General features: G+C 46.7%; 1 protein-coding gene across 3 annotated transcripts in view; it reads left to right on the top strand.

Annotated features, from left to right (window-relative positions):
• The window catches only part of PRICKLE2 (prickle planar cell polarity protein 2), a 109,211-nt gene that overhangs the window by 44,910 nt on the left and 43,370 nt on the right, over positions 1–20,931 (top strand). Inside the window, exon 1 of one of the 3 annotated variants that reach the window (XM_032120641.1) lies at positions 6,202–6,265. The exons of the other annotated variants lie outside the window; for them this stretch is intronic. The gene's annotated coding sequence lies outside the window, so the exon portion shown is untranslated. Of the gene's footprint in view, positions 1–6,201; positions 6,266–20,931 lie in introns of those variants that run through there. 3 annotated transcript variants of the gene reach the window in all.

Below are 20,931 nucleotides of genomic sequence, written 5' to 3' on the forward strand. Positions count from 1 at the left end.
TGTGAGCTATTCTGGCAATACAAAAAAAACCCCAAAAAAAACCTGGGAAGGAGGCAGGGAGGTGATGTGATGCCAAGTGGAACAGCTCTGTCTTACCCGTCTCAAAGAGAAATGATGGAATGCTGAACGAGACAGGCTCCATTGCACAGATTAATGTGCAGTGTTTGAAAGCAGCCAAGAACATTTTATACACACATGGTGAGGCTGGAAGGAGCAGGGTGGCTGATCTCTGCAGAAACCATTCCTTTCCCTAAGAGAGCATTTAAAAAGAATATAAAAAGGAGAGTACAAAGGTCTCCAGGAGCACTCAGCCACTCAAGCAGTGTAATTGGCTGAACATAGAGCTTTACAATTGGGATTAATATGAATATTTCATAATAATGTGTGGTGATACATTGTCAGGAGTTCCAGGGTCAAGACTGCAAGGCTGCACAGTGGTTGCAATGCAAGTTCTTGCCTTTCCTTCTAGTTTTTATTACTACAATAACTCCCAATAGTGCACATTGAAAGGAAGATGTTAAGTTGGTTTCTTCATTTCTCCTGTTGAAACCAGTGAAAAAAGTGGGAAGATGAGAGGAAAAAGGACCTGCAGAACGTGGCAGTGATGCCTGCATTGTGGGTTGGCTGGTGGATCCACACAGACCTTGACCTGCACACGGGGATGTGCAGTGCATCAGTGTAAACATGGGGAGCTTAAACCTAAGGAAAATCCACCAGAAAGTAAGTAAAAGTGATTTAGTAGTGCTTGAGGTGGCTTAAAAGGACCTGAGACCATTAGCGTTTTTACAAGCATTTTTCAACTGGTCATACTGCCTTTTATCTCTGTGGGTCTCCCCTGAGTGACCACCAGCATGTGTTGCCTGCAGGGAGGAGGCGGCTCTCCTGTCCCCGATCCCAGGCAGCCAGAGGATGTCTCAGCTGTTGTTGAAGGTTATTTTGCTGCTCTTGTTTTTTTTTTTTTCCTTTTTTCCTTCTTTCTCTCACCTTCCCTTCCCTCCTGGTAATTTCAGAATGTGTTCTGGGAAGCCCACCTCCTTGATCAGTGCATGTAGTTGCCACCAGCCCTAATGGGATACACTCCCCATGTTTCTGTAATTTCCCTGCACTCCGACCTGCCCTTGCCCCTCTCCAGGAGTGATTGCCTCCACAGCTTTATAATTAACATCTTGCCCAGCACAGAGGAGAGGTTCCTGTGCCTGGAGCCACTGCAGAGCAATGAGGCTGAAGCCTTCCCCACTCTCTCTAAAGCCTGTGCCTCTCTAAATTAGTGGCACAACAGCAAGCAGGAAGCACACAGCTGATAAAAGTCTCAGTGAGGTGTTTGTTCCTGTGATGATTGTATTTCATGCATAGATAATTTTGATAGAGTTGGACTTCTGAAGCCCACTGCTGTCAGGGTGGAGTGAGCTGACCTGTTAATTATAAGAGGAATGAATGGGAATTACAGCTGGTGGAGCCCCCCTCTCTGAAGAGCTGGTTCAGGGGTAGCACTGGAGGGGAATTTAAAAACAAAGCATCATGTGTTGTCCTTAGAGCTGCAGATAAAGTGGCAGCGAGGCAGTTCCTGGGGGAGAAGGGAGGTGTGGAGGAGATAAACTCCAGGAGCACCAGCAGCAGATTAACAGCCTAATTCTGAGGAGCATGAGCACACGTGCATTTTCATTGCATCCACTTGGTGATTAATGGAGACTTTTAATTTAACCAAGAGGGAGACCAGAGCCACCAGGATTTGGTGTCTGTACCCGAAGGAAACCCATGTGGGATGATCCTGCATTACCTCTCTTGATGGGGCTTCTGTGGTGTAAGTTTATTTAGCACCATTGATGTGAAGTGAGCTGAAATTCAAAGGATTCCTGCTGATGCTTTACCCCATCTGAGGTCCTGGCTATCTCCAGATATTACCAAACAGTTACTAGATAAAACTTCACCAAGCATTTCTTCCAAGTTTTCTTTATAGAATGTCATGGGTTAGCAAGCACAGTCCCAGAAGTGATGTTCTTGCAAAGAGGTGCTTACAGCTCCTCTATGACCTGACAGAACCTATCAGCTGGCTAGTTTGAATATGGACAATTTTTTAAGCCGCTTAGAATTTTGACCGCCTCTGTGGTCCACATTTAAGAATGGACAAACCCCGGGAAGCTGTCTCTCTTGCTTCCAGCCAGAGGACTGTTAACTGGGCAGCAGCTCTGCCGGGCCCTGCCGGGACCTGCTCTGGTTGGGCTGGGCTGGGCCACAGCCATCCTGGAGCCGATGGGCCCTGTTCCACCCACGACCCCCCCCCCCCCCCCCCCCCCCCGCCCTGCTACGTGCAGATGGGCCACTCCCCCTCTCCAGTGAGGCCAAAGATGAAGATTCAGCTGAAGCTGCCCGATGCCCAGCAAAGATCATGTGACCAACAGCGATAAGCAACATTCCAGCTGCAAGGCCCGGGTGAGATTAACCCTTTTAGTGCTGTGAAGAGCTGAAATCCTGAGGGAGGAGAAAGAGGAGATGCTTAAAGCTGAAATTCTGTTGTAACGCTATGGTGGTGATAGACTATGATATATCAGAGTACCCGTTGTAATTTCATGAAGGCATGGGGGGTGGAGCGTTCAAACTGCAATTGTGAGCAAAAGCACCTGTGCTGAGATAGGCAAATGCTGAAGCAGCTGTAATTTCATGAGAAGTTTGAACAGGGAGAGATTGAAGTGATGAGGACTCTTGCTCCAAATTGGAAGGAGAAGACCTCTGTTCCTAGAGATGCTCCCAGAGATAGTCCTAGAGATGAAGATGAGGAGGACCCTTTGCTCCCAGGGAAGGAGAAGGGCCTCTGTTTTCAGAGATGGAAATGCTCCCAGAGATGGATGAAGAGAACTTTTATTTCTGAACGGCTCAACCTTAAAATTGTACCCCAGTAGCTCAAGATTGGACCCTCGAAAGCAGCTGTGGGAAAAGCTGCAAGTCGGGGGAAGGGACTCACATGCGAGCAAAGAACCAACCCAGGCGGCTGGCTCGTTGTGATAATGTTTTCATAGCATGGGCAAGAGAGACTCCTCTTCCTAAATGGACTGAAAAAGGTTATTATGGAAGTGGTAAACAGACTGAACATCTCAAGGGTTGTCTTTTTACATTGTCACTGGGAGAAGGGAGAAAGGTGGGGGGAGGAGAAGTGTTCTGAAGATGTGGTATGATTTTTTTTTTCTTTTTCCCTTCTTTTAGTTCTATTAATAAACTTTATATTCTTTCAAGTTTGGTGCCTGCTTTGCTTTTCTCCTAATTCTCATCTCACAGAAGGTAAACAGTAATGAGTATTTTGGACCAAACCACTACACTAAATTGGTGTTTCTGCCCGGTTACAAACAAAACCCACTACATAGGATAACTTTCCTTTAAAATGCCATATATCCATGCAGCCTGCAGAGATTAAAAAAATTATTTATCTCATCCATGCAGAAGACTCATAAAGTCTTTAAATATGTTTAATATTGGTGTTTCTCAAAGGAAGGGTTGATTGTCTGGTCTCAAATATCCAAAATGTGGTCATTGTGTGCCTGAGCATGTGTACAGAAGAGCTTTCTGATTGAGTAGTCAGAGAGGCTGCTCAGACAGACCATACTTAGGAATTTGTGAAGAATAAGACAGCAAGTTGTATTGAAATGCTGTTGTCATTGTGCATTCCAAATGCACATGCCAGGGTGTGGAAGAGAGGACAGCAATTAGTCAGTCCTGTTAATAATGAGCATGGTGCTGGGAAGGAAAAAAATGATAGAATGAGTTGTTTCTTTTGTAACAGTAAAATGAAGGTAAATGGCATTTGGTCAGTTCCATGTGTGCACTTCAGGAGTTTTTAGTCTGCTTATCAGTTTGGGGACTAATTAATAGGGAGAAGGGGCAGGTTTTATGCAGAGCTAGCAGCAGGCTTGTCTCTTGGGAAGCGTGATGAAGTAGTCCTCTTTCAGGGCAGCTGAAGAGAGATGCACTGAATGAAGGTGATGTCCTTGCCCAGCACAGGCACTGATGGGACCATGGGCACCCCTTTGCTGTGCCAGCCAAGGAGGAGTTTCTGTGTCCACATGGCTCCCTCCAGCAGCAGTGGGATTCCCTGTTTCCCCAGAGAGCAGCAAAGGTCCTGCCAGTGCATGGGGAACAGCACGGCCAGAGAGGAAAGGGCTGTTTCATGAGCAGGTACCTGGAGCTGAGTGTCCTGAGTAGCGGCAGCGATGCTGTGGGATGGTGCTTTCCAGTGACAGAGACCAGCAACATGGGTTGGGACCCAAAACCCACAGCCTGAGCACATTGCAAAGACTTTGTGGATGCAGCCTTTACCTGAAGTTCCTACTGCGTGGTTGCAAATGAGGGTGTGAAAGTCCCCATGCAGAATACATGTTCAGGAAACAGTGAGCACCTCTCCTAAAGAATTAATTTTGGGATCTTCAGGGTGTCATTCGAGGATTTAAGACCAGGGAAGAAAATACATTACACTGCTCTCTGATGATGCTGTGTTTGGCTTGGCTGAGGCTGGCACTGGGTGTACAAGGGTGGCTTTAACTCTGTGTTTGTTACGGGGAAGCTCAGAAGGTCTCCATTTGCTGTCTCATGTCTAGTGGTGAGGTGCTACTGCTCACCTACCGAACAACCCAGGTTAAATAACACAGCAGGGAAAACTCAGACTTGCAGGGGAGGGTGGGGAGAATATATTTTGGGTAGTCTGTCAGTCAGCTTGACACTAATTGGTTGCAGTACGTAATCGTTCTCCATGTAAATTAGACTCCAATTTCCTCTGTAGTCTGTCTGTTTGCTGTGTGGGCTTCGGTCTCTAATTAGGCTCTCACGTGGCAAACCTGGTTTGTAAGCTGCCTTTGTTCCTGGAGAGCCAGGCTCAGCCCTCCCTGAGGCTGCCAGTGCTCTTCGAGCCCCGCTCCCCAGTGGGATGGTTCTTAGATTAACACTGCCAAATTCTAAGTTCTTCTTTTAATGTATGTTTTGATTACTTCTATATTTAAAGCTTGCAGTGGTGGTGGGGTTAGAATGCAAAGAGGCTTATTGGATTTACAATGGGAATACCCCTCCAAAATGCTTCCTCTGCGTTCCTGGAAGCCCTGCTCACTCCTCCATGAATAGACCTCATTGAATCCCCAGCCTGTGTGAGGGCTGGGGCAGCTTGCCCACATCTGGATTCTGCTGCCTGTCTGCTGGGACACCTGGAGTGCAGACCACTGACTCCCCCCTTGTTTGGAGGAGCTGTGTGAGCACATTCAGAGCTCACCCAGATGCCAGCCCATGCTCTGGAGCTGCTCCAGGGTTGCACATCTGTAACTGAGTGCAGCAATATGCAGTTGCATGAGAGGCTTTTATCCCTGCCTGTCGGTTGTTTGCGAATGAATGCAGGTTTCCAGGTCACTGCCTGCAGCAGGCAGCTGCCCACAGTGTAGCCCTGTGCTTTCTGAGCTGCTGCTTGCAGATCCAGTGTAGCCCGAGTGTCAAAAGTGAGCACCAGGGTCAAGCATCTAGGTCTGTGTGTAGGAGAGAAGGACATGTCTCTACAGTCTAATGTCTGCGCCAAGCTGAAAAAAAAGGAAAACCGTATATTTTGGCCAGTCAGGCTGTTTGCCAGCAGCACTTTATGATTCAGTAGTTACCTTTGTGAAATTCAGTATAACTTCAGGAACCATGTGCTGACGGTTTCTGCAAGCCTTCTCTGTACATCTTACAGTCCTGCCCCACATGTGACAGCAGCACTGGTAGACTTTCTTACAAATAGTGCTTCTATTGGCATCCTGATACTTACCATACTGATTTTTGATCTGGTGATACAGGCTGAGAGTTGCCGGCTTTCTTCAATGCTCTCACATGGCTGTTATTCCAAGTAAGTAAATAAGAAACTTTTTTTTGTGAGAAAGAGGTGAAACAAATTGAACGTGGAGGTGGTTTTTTTGTTGCTTCTCTTTGTGTGATTTATACATTGGCAAGGTAACTCCTTTCATACCGCTAGTCAAAACTGGAAAGGCTGTTGCCTCTGCAGAGAGCTACATTTGGGTAAAGGGACAGGATTGGAGCAAGGTTTAAGATTTTCACCAATAAGCTAAAACTGCAGCAAGCGTCACTCCAGCAGCCGGGGCAGCCGCCAGGGACCTGCCCTCCCACAGCCACTGGCAGGGCACAGGCAGCCTCCAGCCCGGGCACTGCCATCGCTGAGGATGCTCCAGGGTCTGTCCTGCCCGTCCTTCCCTCTGCCCTTACCCATTCCATGGGGCTTTTCCAGCGTATGAATGCCTATTTAGCCAGGGTAAGTAATCACACCCCATTTACAGCATCTGAAAGTATAAGTGGCTTTAATGCTCTACAAATGTTTGCATTAAGAAATGGTTTTCTTTTTCAGCCCTGATTCCTGCCTGCCTTTGCGAGCATCAGTTCCCTTTGTAGGCAGAGTCCAGGACAGGCAAGGGCTGTCAGGGGCCAGGCACAGGAGCAGGGTTGTGCTGTATCCTCTGCTAATATTTGATTTAATATCTGGACACAGCAAAACTTCTCCTTGCAAACATGAGTTCTGTCTCCAGTCCCTGAGCTGCTCCTGCTTTTTCACTCTCTTTAAAATCCATGAAGAGTAAAACCCCGCAAGAGGCTGCAGCTTATCTTCAGCTCTGAGTTTCCAGATGTGCTGTGTGTCTTCTCAGCTGTTGCAAGGATACATGTGGAATGACAAAATGCGGATTTTGGGCCTTTGGCAGCTGTATTTAATGCAGGATAAAGCAGTATTTTAGCTTTGGGATGTTGGGTTTCTTATGCCTTTGTTAGTATGAATTCAGGAGAAAAAGTCCAATTTTTTTTCCAGCAAAACAAAAGCTTCTTTTGAAGGAAACAAAGTGTTTTAAGTACTTAATCAACTGGCTGAATTCAGTTGCTTTAGGATAATTTAGGAATTAAACAGAAGGAGGCTATGTTAGTAGCCTGCGGTTTTAGTTGGAAACAAGGATTCATTCCTGCTGGAGGAGGCAGAGGAACCCGCAGCCTGTGGGCAGAGCTCCTGGGTCTGTTTGCTGGGTGGTGGGTGGGGGTTTAACCGCATCCTCTGTTTGCCTTTGTTTAGGCAGTGCAAATTATTTGTGTGCTTTAGGATTCCTTCTCTCCTTCAGCAGATGTTTTGTCTGTGCAACTGGTGGAGTAATTCGTGAGAGATGTGGCACTGGTGTGCAAACACCCCTTGGGGGTGGGTAGAGAAATCCCAGAGTCCATCCTGGGAGCAGCTGGCTGAGGAGCACAGTCAACACAAGATGCCAGAAGCAAAATTCATGTGGCCCAATGTATTTGATTTTATTTCTGCAGAGGGTTTGTTCTCCCCACTGCCAGAAACAGGCAGTGTTCTGCCCTTCTCTTAGGGCAGAAGACACTGCTGCTGCTTATGGCAAATTTCTCTCAACGTGTGAATCATTCACTTGCGATTTCTATGGTGCTGGCTGGGGATGATTAAATGTTCATACTGTAGGAAACTACCAGGAGGTTTGAGTGTTTTCCTCGATGGCTTTGGCCCCAGTGGTGGGGTGACATGGGAAGCTCTCCCTGTGTGGATCAGGCTATCTGTAGATTTTGAAGTCCCAGGTTGCATGAGCGTGTTTTTGCTCAGCTACCATTTAAGTAATGGCAGCAACATGCTGCTTCATCTAATGATCTTGATTTAGTTATCAGTTATTTCCTTAATTAGCTACTTCATCTACTTACACCTTAAATGAGTCTATTTGTTCACCCAGAGAAGGGGAAAAAAGTTCCTGTTTTTTCTCTTTTAAAGGTTTTTTTTCCCCTTTCCAGGATGCAGATCATCTTAAGTCAGTGAAGAGAGCTCAGGTGAGCTGGCTTCACTGGTGCTGCCACATCAGGGTTCTGTGGGACGGACATGGTGATAGCATGGTGATTAGGGGACCATGCCAGCTGTGCTGGAGCATCCTGCCAGCCACCACCAGGTCCTTCCCAGCAAAACTGCCTTGAGGGGGCTGGAAGTGAGCTGCTTCCAGAGGCTGAGCAAAATGGCACCATCGCTTTACTCGTGGAAGTGGTGATCTATAAATCCAACCAGCCCTTTCAGGCTGGCAGTGGAAATGTGCTGGCATGTGCAGTTCTGACTCCAGGAGATGTTGGTACTTCTTGCTGGCTGAGTGTCCTGGCAGCACGAATTTGAAATGAGATGTAGATGAACATTTATTCCTGGCGTCTGTGTTATGCAGACAAACAAAATAAGTTGAAGTGGTCCTTTGTGTGTATTAACTGGACTAAGGCTGGGGTTGTGTCTCAGGACCAGTTCTGAAGGGGATAAAGCATCTTTTAATCGCCAGTGGTCTTTACATTTCCCATGCATTAGCACATGGCACTGTGTTGACCACCCAGTGTCTCCATACAGCACTTCAAAAGCAACCTCTCCAGCTGCCAGCATTTCCTCACCAGTATTCCCCAGACACCCTCATTTGCTGCGCTTTTTCCCGAGTCTCAAAGAGGCCCAAATGTTTCTCTTTGGAAACTTCTTGTGATACATGTAGCAGCAGCCCATGCTTCAGACCAGCCTGTTTGTTCTTGCTTTTGTACTGTTTATTACTCTTAATGATATTCTCTTCATTAGCCTTAGCTTCACACTCTCTTCTGGCGCAGAACTCTCTGAAACACATACAGTATAATGAGCCTGCTTCCATATTTAAATTGGAGAGAGAGGAGCTGGGACTCTCCCTGCTAAAATGGAACTAAGTGCTTGGCCTTTAGTTACATTGAAGCATCCGCGCCAAAAAAAATTACGTTTTTGGGGGGAACCAAAAGTTCTGACGTACACAAGCTTTAGTCCTTTGAGTCTTCTGCATTTTTAGTTGTTTGACATGAATTTGGACTGTACAACTTTCCTCTCTCAGAGAAAATGTTTCCTGTGGCCCGTGTGAAAGGCAGAGCGTTGTCCTGCAAAGCAAAACCACAGGGAGCAGCACAAATATATCTCCAGCACCAGCACTCACTCCAGCCAGGACCTGCTTGGATGGCAGTGCTGGAAATCCCACGTGTCACGTTTGGCAGCACACACAGTCCCACAACCCCAGTGCCGCCAACCCTGACTGACTCTGGGCTCTCAGCATTATCCTTGTGGTCTTGGGTATCCCAAAGGAATTGCAGCTTTTTAGTTGGTTTGTGAAATAGTTGAGGGTTGGTGGGAAGGACTCAAATACATGAATTCTAATGGTCCAAAAAAACAATACTCTAATATTTCTATGTCATGATTCCTAAATGATTGTCATGATGTTGTGCATGCAGGCATGGTGGATCTTGTCGTCAGCTGTGCTTTGGACACCACGGTCACCGATACAGCAAATGTCTCTGGGTGATCCATGTTCCCTTACATGTCTGTCCTGGATGGTTTGTGTAACCTTGGACAAATCATGGACACCCTCCAAGCTGCAGTTGGGGGAGAACAGCAGAGTTCCTGTTGCAGCTGTTCAGGAGTTGATGTCAGAGCAGAGCCAGCCCCAGGGTGGTACGCAGGGATTCATGTATCTGGGGGGTGCCTGCAGTGGACCCGCATTGTGACAAGGACCTCCAAATGCAATGGAAAAAGATGACAAAACCAAATAAACTAGACTCAAGGACAAAATGTATTGCAAGCAAGGGCCCTCTGCTTTTCTTCCTCTGCTTTTCTTCCTGCTGATCCTAGGAGGAGGTAGCTCAGAGGAAATATGTGCTCTTAGCAGGGTTTGATTTCTCTTTGCATTCCGTGGAAATCGATGTTTGGATTTTGCCCTGTTGGTGTTGGTTTATGCAGTGATGTTTCCAGAAGCTCGATTGTATGGATATAGTTCCAACTCTTGGTATTTTGTGCAAAGATAAAAAAGAAAGAAAGATGGTACTGAGTAATGAGGTGGCTATTTAATCACAGCAGGACTCACAGGAAAATGTGCATTAAGTATTTATGGAACAGTATTCATTAGCATTTTCACTCTGTTGGCACTGGGCAGTTCAAGAAAGCTGCCGAGAGAATTGGAGTCTGTGTTGCACAGCCACAGACCTGGAAAGGGCTGCAGCAGAGGAAAGGCATGAACGCTGGCTTTGTTACCAGACACATCCCTCGTAGCTGGCATTGCATTTGGAGTTGCAGCAGTAACCAGGATTTCAGTAGTTTCACTTACCGTTCTCAAAATGCTTGTGGTAAATATTTTAGGTCTGGCTGCTGTGTCTGATGGGAGTGCAAGTGGCTGACACCAAACCCTGGTTTGCAGGCAGGCAATTAGAGAGATAAGCCTAAGTGACTTCATGTGTCTCCTTTTTAGATTGCTCCAGTCTGAGGTGATGTAAAGGCCTGGGATTAGCAGAGATTGAGTTCTCAGAGTGCTGGAAACCAGCTGTAGCCAGGGGCCTCATCCAGCATGAGCTGTAGGTACCGTGTTACAGAGTGAGTGTTCTGTGGGCATGAAATGATGCCAGGAAGATTAGAACTGATGATAAAATGGTGTTAATGCTTGCTTCATTAACAGCATAGAAGGTATCGAATTACTCTGATGCTGTAAATCAAAAGTGTTTCTTATATTTGTTAAGTAAAGCTATTTAAATGGTTGAATTTACTTGCTGGCCATTGCATCCTCCGATACAGGATCACAGCAAAATGTATTGGGTTTCCCATAGTGTTAATGGAAAGTCTGAAGCAGTAGCAGCCTGATGGTTTAAATTTTCCTTTGAGATGATATGGGGTCTTGTGTTAGATTTTAGGATGCCTTGTTCTGGACCAGTACTGTGAGCCCAAGACTGGCCTCAGGCTCGTGTCAAAAACTGTAGTAGTTGCACAGGTCTGCCAGATTTGGGATTTGGGGCTGAAGGTCCATGATGCCGGCCCTGTCCAGCCACAGCAAGTGATATGCCCAGATCAGGCTAGACCCACAGGCACCTCCCCCGGTGGAAAGTTCCTCTTAGTATTACTGTCATCAGGAGACAGCTTTGTCCTACTTTTTAACAAGTGTAAAAGGGACATATACAGAGAGAGAATTACCTCCTTTACCTGGACTGCCTGTTGGATAAAATAAATGCTAATCTTGACCAATTAGCGGATGGATTCAACGTAGATGTCTCTGTGATCCATTTATGTACTTGAAACCCCAATTGATTTCCATTGGCACCATTCAGCAGAGCAGCAAGTGAAAGGTTTGACTGTAGCCATGCTCTTGGCTTCCTGATACCTTTCCCCTGTCCTTTGTATGAGAAAGGAGATCCTGATGGCAGTCAGGACAGTGGTGTGGTTTGTGCCAGGAATGCAGCACAGAGAGCTTCTCACTGGGCCTCAGCCTCTGGTCTGTCATGTTTTTCACTGTGCATGAAGCAATGCCTTGTGGCACCTCACATAGATGGCTTTAACTTGCCTCTGACTTTTCACTGCCTAGCTGGTCAGTCAGGAAACATTCAGCAAACCTCCTGGTTGCAGTTATTCCTGAGCTTTCCCGCCCAGCCTGGGCTTCTTCCTTTCATAGGGGTTAAATTTCCTCAACATAAACATTTTCTGCTCTCTGAGCTTGTCATTATTTGTTGTCATCATACTCTCATTTTCTTAAGCACTGCAGGAAATAGTCCCTTGCTTGAAGAGCTTAGAGCTCACACCTCCAAACATCTTCATAGCAGATACTTTCTGAGTGTCTTAACACCCACTAAAAATCATTGGGAACTGAATCCTTAACTACTGCCAAAATATCCAGATACCCTGAGGATGTGACTGCTTCCCCATACCACCTCCGTTGGACCAAGGGATAACAGAAAGGAAGTGAGAAGAGCATTCCCTCCTGGAGACTGAGCACCAGAAATGATTCAGAATTAGTCTGGGTCTAAGACACAGCATATTTTTGTTATTGAGGTCCTGTAGCTTGTCACATCAGCAGATTTGCAACTCTTATGCTGACTGTGGATGTTGATCCAACCCCTAAAACTGGTGGAAGAACATAGTTTTTTCTGGCTCACTGTCGGCTTTGTTGTTGTGTTTCAAGGGACTTTAGCTTAAACATGCGCCAGGGAAGGACATTAGACAAATACCCATCAGTGGAGGTTGGTTATATATGCCCACCAAAAATTATATTTGTCATGTTTTGCCATTTGCTGTAGAGCAGCTTTTCTGAGGCTTCAGGCACTTCAAAAAGTTGAGCATGGCAGGTTTGCCTCAACATAGAGGAGACGACCTTTCATTCAAAGTCACAAGCAAAACACAGTTTTCACAGTTGACATTAAAACTAAACCCAGTTTCATGTCCCTTCTGTAAGCACACGGTGCTGCTCACTCAGGTGAAGGTGTAGAGGCTGGAATAAGTGCTCTGCTCTATGTCTTGTGTGGAATGAAAACTATCAAAGTCAGAACTTTTTTCACAGCAGAGATGTTCAGAGTGCAGCAAGTGTCAAAATCCTTGGCCATGGTTTGCGCTGGTGCATGCAGCAGACACTCAGGGAGGGAAAGGCAGCTGTTGGGTTACGATTGCTGCTTATTACACTAATTACAATCGTCTTGCTGGTATCATTAGCTTCCCTTCTCCTTCCCCCATCTGTCAGGTTGGCCATCCCTGGTTGCTCATCTCTTTTGAGATACACTGGAAGTGCTTATTACCCCAGGGAGCCCGACTGCACTCTGCCTCTGCTTCTCCATACTGGCACAAGGGAATGATCACAGTTTGTACAAAGAAGGAATTTTGGGGATTGAGCTGTTTGCCCTGAATTAAGGCCATGGAAAGGGGAGATGTTTCCCTGACTCTGCAAATACACATTTTTAAAAATCTCAGCAAAGTGAGCCACCCTGGTCTGGAGCTGCCCAGCTTGTTTGGGATGGAGAGAAGAGGGCTTTTTCCCTCTTCCCCCGCCCCCCCCCCCCCCCACCAGTGCAGCCAGGCTAACTACTGGTCAGAGTAATCCCCTCCAGACAGGAGACACCACAGGAAGGTTCCCAGCTTTAACCCATCCACAGTTTTCCAGAAACAGCCTCAAACCTCTGCTGCAGGAGCCTGGCTAACCCTGTCCTCAGTCAGCAGCCGAGCTGACCTCCAAACTGCTGTTATTTTGTTGCAAGGAGACACTGTAAGTTGAACACTCAGCAGAAAGAAAGCCCCACTCCATGGGATGCCCACCTGTTTTTTATTTCCCTGGGGAGGGGTTACGCCTTGTCACAGGGTGCTGGCTTTGCAGAACAGCCCACTCCAAAGGAGCTGGCTGAGCCACAAAACAATGGGACTCACTAAGTCTCTAGCAGCAATAATTGCTTCTAAAAGGCTGATGTATTTAGTCTGCTCATGTTTAGCAAACATGTTTGCTTTGCCCTTTGAAGATAATGCTGTGTGTTCGACACAGCTTGGTAGGGGAAAAAAGAGGAAGAAATGGCCTGTAGTTTCATCATGTTTAATGAGCAGTGTCTGGTGGGAGCCGTAGCATTGGATAATGCTGGTGTCCCCTGTTAATCACCAGCAATTGGGTTTTCCACCCCTCCTGGTGCTTGAGCTGTGGGCAGGATGATGCCCTCGTGGGTTCGCGTAAGCTGGGAGCCCCACGGCTGAGGCTCAGGCTGGTGGAAGGCCAGCAGCAGCCTGGCAGGGTAATGTGGTCTCTCTGCAAGCCATGCCTCAGTGTGGCTATGATGGAAACAACCAGCATCTTAAAGGATGGCTTTGAGCCTTCCCTAGGACTGTTTCCACATGTGTGGGTCTGGGTCTGGCACAGTGAGGAGGGATGCTCCCGTGACACTGCCTGCATTGGACTCATCCTGGGGAGTGGGGACAGTGTGGGACCCCATGGAAGGGGGAGCCAGTGTAAGAATCAGTGGCCATGTTTCTGGCCAGCCCTCTCCTGATAACGGTCTTAATCCCTCCCTGCAGGTCCTGATTCCCCCTGATCCCCCTGTTCCCAGAGCAGACGATATAGTTGCATTTCCCTATAGACGATGATAAGATAAAAGCCTGGCTGTGTTCTACAAGAAGAGAAGAAGGTTTAGGGGATGACAGGCTGCTGCAGGAGGAAGGGATGTGGGTTTCCAGCTGCATGCTCCTGCCGCTGTGGCCGTCTTTGATGAGGGCTGTGATTGATGCTGTGTTTGGAGCAGGCAGCGATGCACTGACCTTTCCCTGACAGACTGAGCGGCTCTAATGATCTTGATGGAGCTGGTGATTTGTGTATTGAGTTTGATGTACAAGGCTTGACACAGCATGGAGAAATGGGACTAGAGTATAACTGACAGCCTATTCCCATTAAGGATGGTGAGGCACAGGCTGTTCTCTAGTGATTCCTTTCAGTGAGAATGCTTTGACGAATTATATTGTAGCAGAGAACTTTTGCTATTAAATACCATCCTTTTAATTTTTAAGTTAAATTTAAGTTAAAAACAGATGAGAATGAAATAACTTGCAGGCCAGAAGGCTTATCACTAAAAACGCTGTCCAAATTATACACTTAATTAATATTTAATGAATTATTTTTACTCTGACTTTAATGTTGAGTCCTTAGGCAGATAAAACAATGCAGTGGCTTGCATCTCTTTTTCTGTAATTCAGGTGTATAAAATTTCAAACCCTGGACTTCTTGCAGGCAACATTAAAACCTTTTAACTTCCATGAGTTGAGCTGTGAGTTCCACACCCTGGTTGGCACATCTTGTGGGTGCTTGTGGCAAGAGTAATGAATTTCGTTGATTGTTATGAGCTACTAAAACCAAGAGAAACATAGAAAGCCTGGTGAAATGTCAGCACATCATTCAAGGAAGCAATTTATTCCTAAGTATGAACAAATGTCAAGCCACGATAACAAGTTGTTATTGCTAATTAAAACAAAGGGAAGGACAGCAAACATCACCTGTCATGTGTGTGCAGTGCCAGGCTATCTGGAGGACACTGGAACTCCATCCAGCTTCAACCTGGGACAGACAGGCTGGGAACCTTGCCATTGCCTAAGACCTGCTCTGTGCATTCCATGAAGGGCACTGGGCCAGGATCCTAAGAGGGCTGGGGCTGGGAAACCACCCAAGCTTAGATAGAGATGCCACTTTTCAGAATTTTATTGTTTTCTATTTTGGAGGTGTTTCTTTTAATCAAGGTTGGCTTGATTGTAGAAGTCTTGTGGAGTTTGGGGTGTACTGAAACAGCACGTGCTAGTCCATCTGCTGGCTGGTTTTGTATCATCCAGGGCCATTTCTTGCTCTCAGGTATGAAATAAAAACCCATTTGGGCACCTTTCTTCCCACTGCTCTGTTGGGAGGTGAGGAGCCAGGTGCATTCCTGACCACATCTGATCTCCCTAGATACACTAGGAAATTTAAGACTTGAAGACATAGCAAAAGCCCCTTCTTGTTCATGACCCAGCATGTGTGATTCCCTCCCTGACATCATATGAGAGGGCTGGATCCAAAAATGTGCTGAATTTACCACTTCCCTGTGCATTTAACACAGTTTGGGTGCAAGCAGCAAACAGATCTTTTCTCTTAGTTCACAAAAAGCAGGCAACTGTGTCTCCTGGGTAGGAGTAGACGCATGGCCATCTCAGACCTTTGCTGGTGTCCAGGGAGCTTGGCCAGAGGTTTGTGCAGCCCTGCAGCACCTGACTGGGAGCAGGGGCTCATGTGGTGCCAGCCAAAGTGAGGGAAGCACCAAAATCCTGCTGGCAGCCAGGGAAGATGTGTACAATCTGGTTTAAGGAGGTAAAAACCAGACTTGTGTCACTTGTCCAGGACTGGGCTGGCTCAAGACTCGCCTCTGAGCATGGACATAGTCAGTTCCCCTGGTCCTGGGGATGCACAGCTTTGGTGGTGGGGCCAGGCAGCGCATGGCTAGTGCAGTGGAGAGCTCAGTGACTTAAGACAAGAAATCCTCAGTATGTAACCACTGACCCGAAACACCCTGTTAGACAGGTTTGAAACCAAAAAATAAAATAAAAATCATCTGATGTGACAGCGACCCTGACAGTGTCAGGCAGTGAGAAGGGCGGCAGCAAGGGAGTCCTGAGCTGCTGCCATGTCAATGCAGACTTGCAGGGTTAGTTGGTTATCCTGAAAATACATCTTCTATTTTGTGTAAATGGAAAATTAATTTGTTGCTGATCAAAGGCTTAGATCTTTGGAAAACATACCACCAGATAAGCTGAAGATTTATGCAATTCCTTTGTAATGTATTTTCAGTGAACACTTTATTGTTTGTGGAAAGGCCCCAAGGAAAATATGCGATTACAAAAATAACTGTGTTGAGTTTATTTAGCTTAAATTACAATAGAGTGCTTTAATGAGGCTTTTGTAGACATCATTAAAGGACACTATTAAAAAGTCTTCAGATGAGAAGCCTATCAGGCTAGCAAAGGGGAAGAAACCACAGGAGCATCTGGATTGTTCACATTCAGTTACAAATTTGGTTTCAACATATAAAAGTAAAAATCTTATTAGTGCCGAGTGGAAGCTAGAGCCAATGAAAGCCTTATTGTGTTAAGCTCTCTAAAGCTTCTTGCATTAAGGTGATTAAAAAAAAAAAAAGAGAGAGGAAGAGATAGTGATTGATTAAACTCTGGTTTTGGTGTGCTCTGTGTATCATACCAGGGCATGCAGTGCTGGGGTGAGGATGGTCGGTGGAGGAGGGTCCTTTTGGGGTGCCTTGACATGGAGGGGATTGGGGTGCCAGGCAGTGATGCTCAGGAACATCAGCGCAGTGTGCTGATCATCCCTGTGTTTGTGTGGTTCAGCGCTGCCAGAGGACATGGACAGGACAGCGTGAGCTCATGGCCACACCTCACTGTCCAGCTCTGGCTGTGCACCAGAGGGTGCCAGCCAGGGTCAGACCTGTCTCACTGGGTGAGTTGGTAGGAAACACAGAAAATTGTCTCTAAAATCAGCCGCAGTGCATATGGGCTGCATCTCCCCTTCTGCGTCAGCTGCTGCTGGACTCGATGGTGTTTTAAAAACCAAAGTCCTCCTTGCAGACTGACAGCACAGATCCTTACCCTTGGCTCTGCCAAAAATGAGTGGAAGGCAGCAGAGGTGACAGCAGGAGGAGTGGGTCTGTCACAGTTGGTCTCAGGCAGCAGGCACGTGAAGGTACAAATGGCAGCCCTGAGGAAAAGTGGAGGGGGCCAAGTTTTGGGATTAATGATCTGCATCTGGTGTTGGTCTCTCTGCCTCTCTGTCTATCCCATTTTTTTTTTTTTTTACGTAAGACATCCCTGCTTCTAGCATTGAGAGCCGTGGGGAAGCATTTGCTGCCTTGCTTAAAAACAAAAAAGAAAAAATAAACCTCATCCTTATTTCAAGTCCTGACCTCTGTTTCATGATTCACATTCTTCAAGGAGCCTTCCCCATGCCTTGGACACATCCTTGTGTGACTCTTGAAGAGACAGGCATTTGGCTGGGCAGAGTTGGGCTGTACCCTGCCACACAGGGTCATTTCCCTTCCCTGTCACTAACAACTTTTTGCAGTCATCTTGCCTTTCCCATCCAGTGTTTGTAAAACTGTGCCCTCTCCAGCCTGTTGTTCTACTGCTTATGTGTACTGCTTATGTTCTACTGCCTTGTGCCCAGGGACCACACTGGGCTCTTCCTGTGCTGGCGCTGGGGTGGGAGCACTGGCTCTGTCAGTGGAGATTGCTCTGCAAATTACAGGGTGAGCGTGGGACCGGAGCGGAAAAATACCACTGTAGTATCCAGTTCTGTATTTCTGTGGTCAGAAAGAGCAATGGGAAAGTCATCTATTATTATGCCTGTGGCTATGAGCCAGGATGGGCTTGGTGGTGGTGAAGGGGACCTGCAACCCCCCTGGTGCAGAACAAGCTGGTGGTGTGTGCAGTACAAGGGATGGTCTGCGTCCCTGTGGGCAGCATTTTGGGGTGGCAGAGTCTGAAGCCTCTTGTGACATCCCAAGGTAGCAGTGCTGTGCAGTGCCCTGTCATGCTGCAGCAGAGGATGCTCATTAAATAATTCAGAAAGGCAATTTGATCTGACATTCATCAGGGTAGTAGCCCGGTGACCTTGAGGGCACCAGTCTGCTGTTGCTGCATGTGGCTCTGCTGTGCAGCTCATTGCCATCAGCAGAGTCAACATTGTGGAACTCTATTGACTGACAGACAATCAATACATCAAGGTGATAAAACACAGCATTTATGAAAAATGGGCTCTTCCAATGATTTGTTAAATTAGCCGCAGGTATGAGTTTGTGCGAATGGCAGAAAGTTTAAAGTTGACTGCATTTGGGTATTTATCATTAAAACTAGCAACAAAGGGAAGAAAGATGGTACTACATTTACAAGCAGAGCTGTCCATCTTACACCCCTGCGTAGAAGCAGGGGCTTCCTGCTCTTGATCTTTATTTTAGTAGCTTTTTACTTCTGGTCGTTTTCTTCATTGCTGGCAATTGTCAGCATCCATCCTTGTAATGATGCAAGTCCTTCACCTAACCTTTGATAATGTGCTCCACCAGCTCAGTATTCTCCTTGCTGCCTAATGAAACACCCATTTCACCTGCATAATGTGCACAATCCGTCAACAAATCTTGTGTGCCTTCTGGAGTTATTCCAATGCATGACCTTTTCACAAGCCTTGCAGTAGGTAACAATAATATGGAGCAATTGTCAGCAAACTGGCAGCTTTCAAAGCAGGAAGGCTCATTTCCATTTCCCTGAGACAGTTGTGTGTCCAAACATTACACAGCTTCTAATCTGATTTCTTGTCTCAGAAGACGCTGTTCGTTGGATTTTGTAGATATTTAGATTTGCAGGTATTGGAACAAGAAGTCTGTCAGGAGCGATGATGATCAGAGACGCTGCTTGGAGACACAAAGCTCCTCTGCTCGCAGCTAGCCCTGCAGCTGAAGTGTTACAGACATTGGTGTTTTACTAATCTTTTACTTCAGTCCATGATTCTCACACCCATTCTTCTTTGTGGATGAACTTAGACTGAACAGTTTGCGGTTCCTGGTGTGATCCCTTTGTGCAGATGATCAGTTGGCCAAGAAAGCCAAGCAGAACTCAGCTTGAGGATGTTTGGTTGTGTGGGGATGACACCGCCACATGCCCTGGGGTGGGATCATGTCAGGCTGGTGCAGGGTGATCAAAGCTGCTGTAGATGGTTGCACAGAGAGTGTTGTACAAGAAGTGTGGGGTTGGACACTCGTGCCATGTCAACCTTTCCCCTGAGGGCAAGGCCGGCTGACAGTCCTGCTCCTACAGCACTTGAAGCACGAATAGAGACTTTGCTCCAAAGTGTTTGCAGCTAAAGGGCTTTTCCTCCTTGAAAGTTAATGCAGGTAAAGTCAGACATTTTTACTCATGTGTTGGGTGAAAATTATTGCCTGCAAGATGTGCCCTATGGAGCAGGATGTGTTCCTTGTGCCATTTGTAGCCCCAAGTCACTGCTGCACTCTTTTAGGGATATGTTTCCAGGGAACATGCATAATTTCTGCTCTACAGCATTTCTGCTCAACATTATCATTTTATAAGCAGGCTTCTTTATTTGCTTTTGCCCAATTCAGTTTCATCTCGTTCCCTTTGTGTTGTAATTAACATGTTCTGAGTTCAAGAGGAAAAGTAAATTATCTTGGGGCCATGGCACATTAACCATAGAGAGGCAAGCTTGACAGCCTGCCTGCAGCACTGATTCAGGCTGGAAGAGGCAAAATGGGCCAGTTTAGGAAGCTGAAGGATCAGGGAAGATTTTTCCTACAAGTTCTTTGTAGTTGGACGAGTTGAAGGAGACCATCCTCAGCACTTCAGCCATCTCCAGCAGAAGCCCCTGCTCTATGAAAGGAAGGTCTGATCTGGCTGGATGGATGCACTAAGAGTCAGTGCTCAGCTCTTGAACTTGCTGCTCAGACTTAATTTAAATGAAAAAAATAAGAGAGTTCAGATCTCTGCACATTCTTGGTTTGTCCCACTTGGCCAAGTAACTTGGGGAGGCTCTGGGTGGGAGCTGGGCTGGTTTGTCCCAGCTGAAGATCTCACCCTTGAGATTTTGAGTGTAATTCCATGTAATTAAACCTAATTTATGAGCCTTAGTAATAATAATTCAAGTCATTTTAGGCTGCAGAAAGACTCACAGCTGTAGTTTCTGCATCCTCCTGTGTTCTGTAAACATAGTTAATATTGCCAGAATCAAGGGCTGTGAAATCTGGAGTCAGGCCTCGAAATTCAGGAGCATGCAACAGAACGTTAAGGAAACTTCCCAGTCTGACTATTCACAAGACTCTCTGGGAGTCACACTCCCAAGGCCAGAGACTTTGACTTCTGGGACTAAAGTCCCTTCACAGCAGCGGCTCCAGTGAGCCAACGGGAGCCCCACTTGGCTTCCCCGCACACCCCACTCACAGCCAGACAACATTTCCTCACCAGTTCGGCCCCAGGTTTCCCATAGCAGAGTCTTAGCTGTCCTGTTCCATAAAGCCATTTATTTCCAGAGCAGCAACACAGACACAGCCCGAGCTGGTGCCTCCGAGAAGAACCCTCCAAGAAAGGAACTCCTGGGCTTTTATCCTCTCACAGTCTACCCAGGCTCAAGTCTCGCTCTTCACCTCTAGTTGTCTTCGGCTCCTGCTCTCCTCTTCCTGTCCATCCACCTTACTGGCATCACTGGTCTTTAACTCCTTTGTTACCCAAAAGGTCGGCAATTCCCAGCTCCTGCAGTGTCTCTCAGTATCCGTTTACCTGGCTGGCATCCCCCATCTTCATGTCCTTTGTTATCCCAAAGGTTGGGAGCTCACGGCCTCTTGTCTCGGGGTCCCACCCAGAGTTTAAAGTGCATTTCAGTCTCCATCTCAATCTGCAGTTTGTGAGCCCAGCTGCCTGGACCAGGTGCATTCCTCAACAAGAAGCACTGTGTGTTGGGAAAGTTTTATTTGCTTTCTGTGGGGTTTTTTTGAGTCCACAGAAACTGGTTTTTTGAATTTCACTCACTTTTTGCAAGTGCTAAAAACTGAGAAGTACGCTGTACTCCAGCTGACTCGAATTATTCATTTGTGACCACCGAATTC

This window comes from Corvus moneduloides, chromosome 11 (genome assembly GCF_009650955.1).
Source record: "Corvus moneduloides isolate bCorMon1 chromosome 11, bCorMon1.pri, whole genome shotgun sequence".
NCBI lineage: Eukaryota > Metazoa > Chordata > Aves > Passeriformes > Corvidae > Corvus > Corvus moneduloides.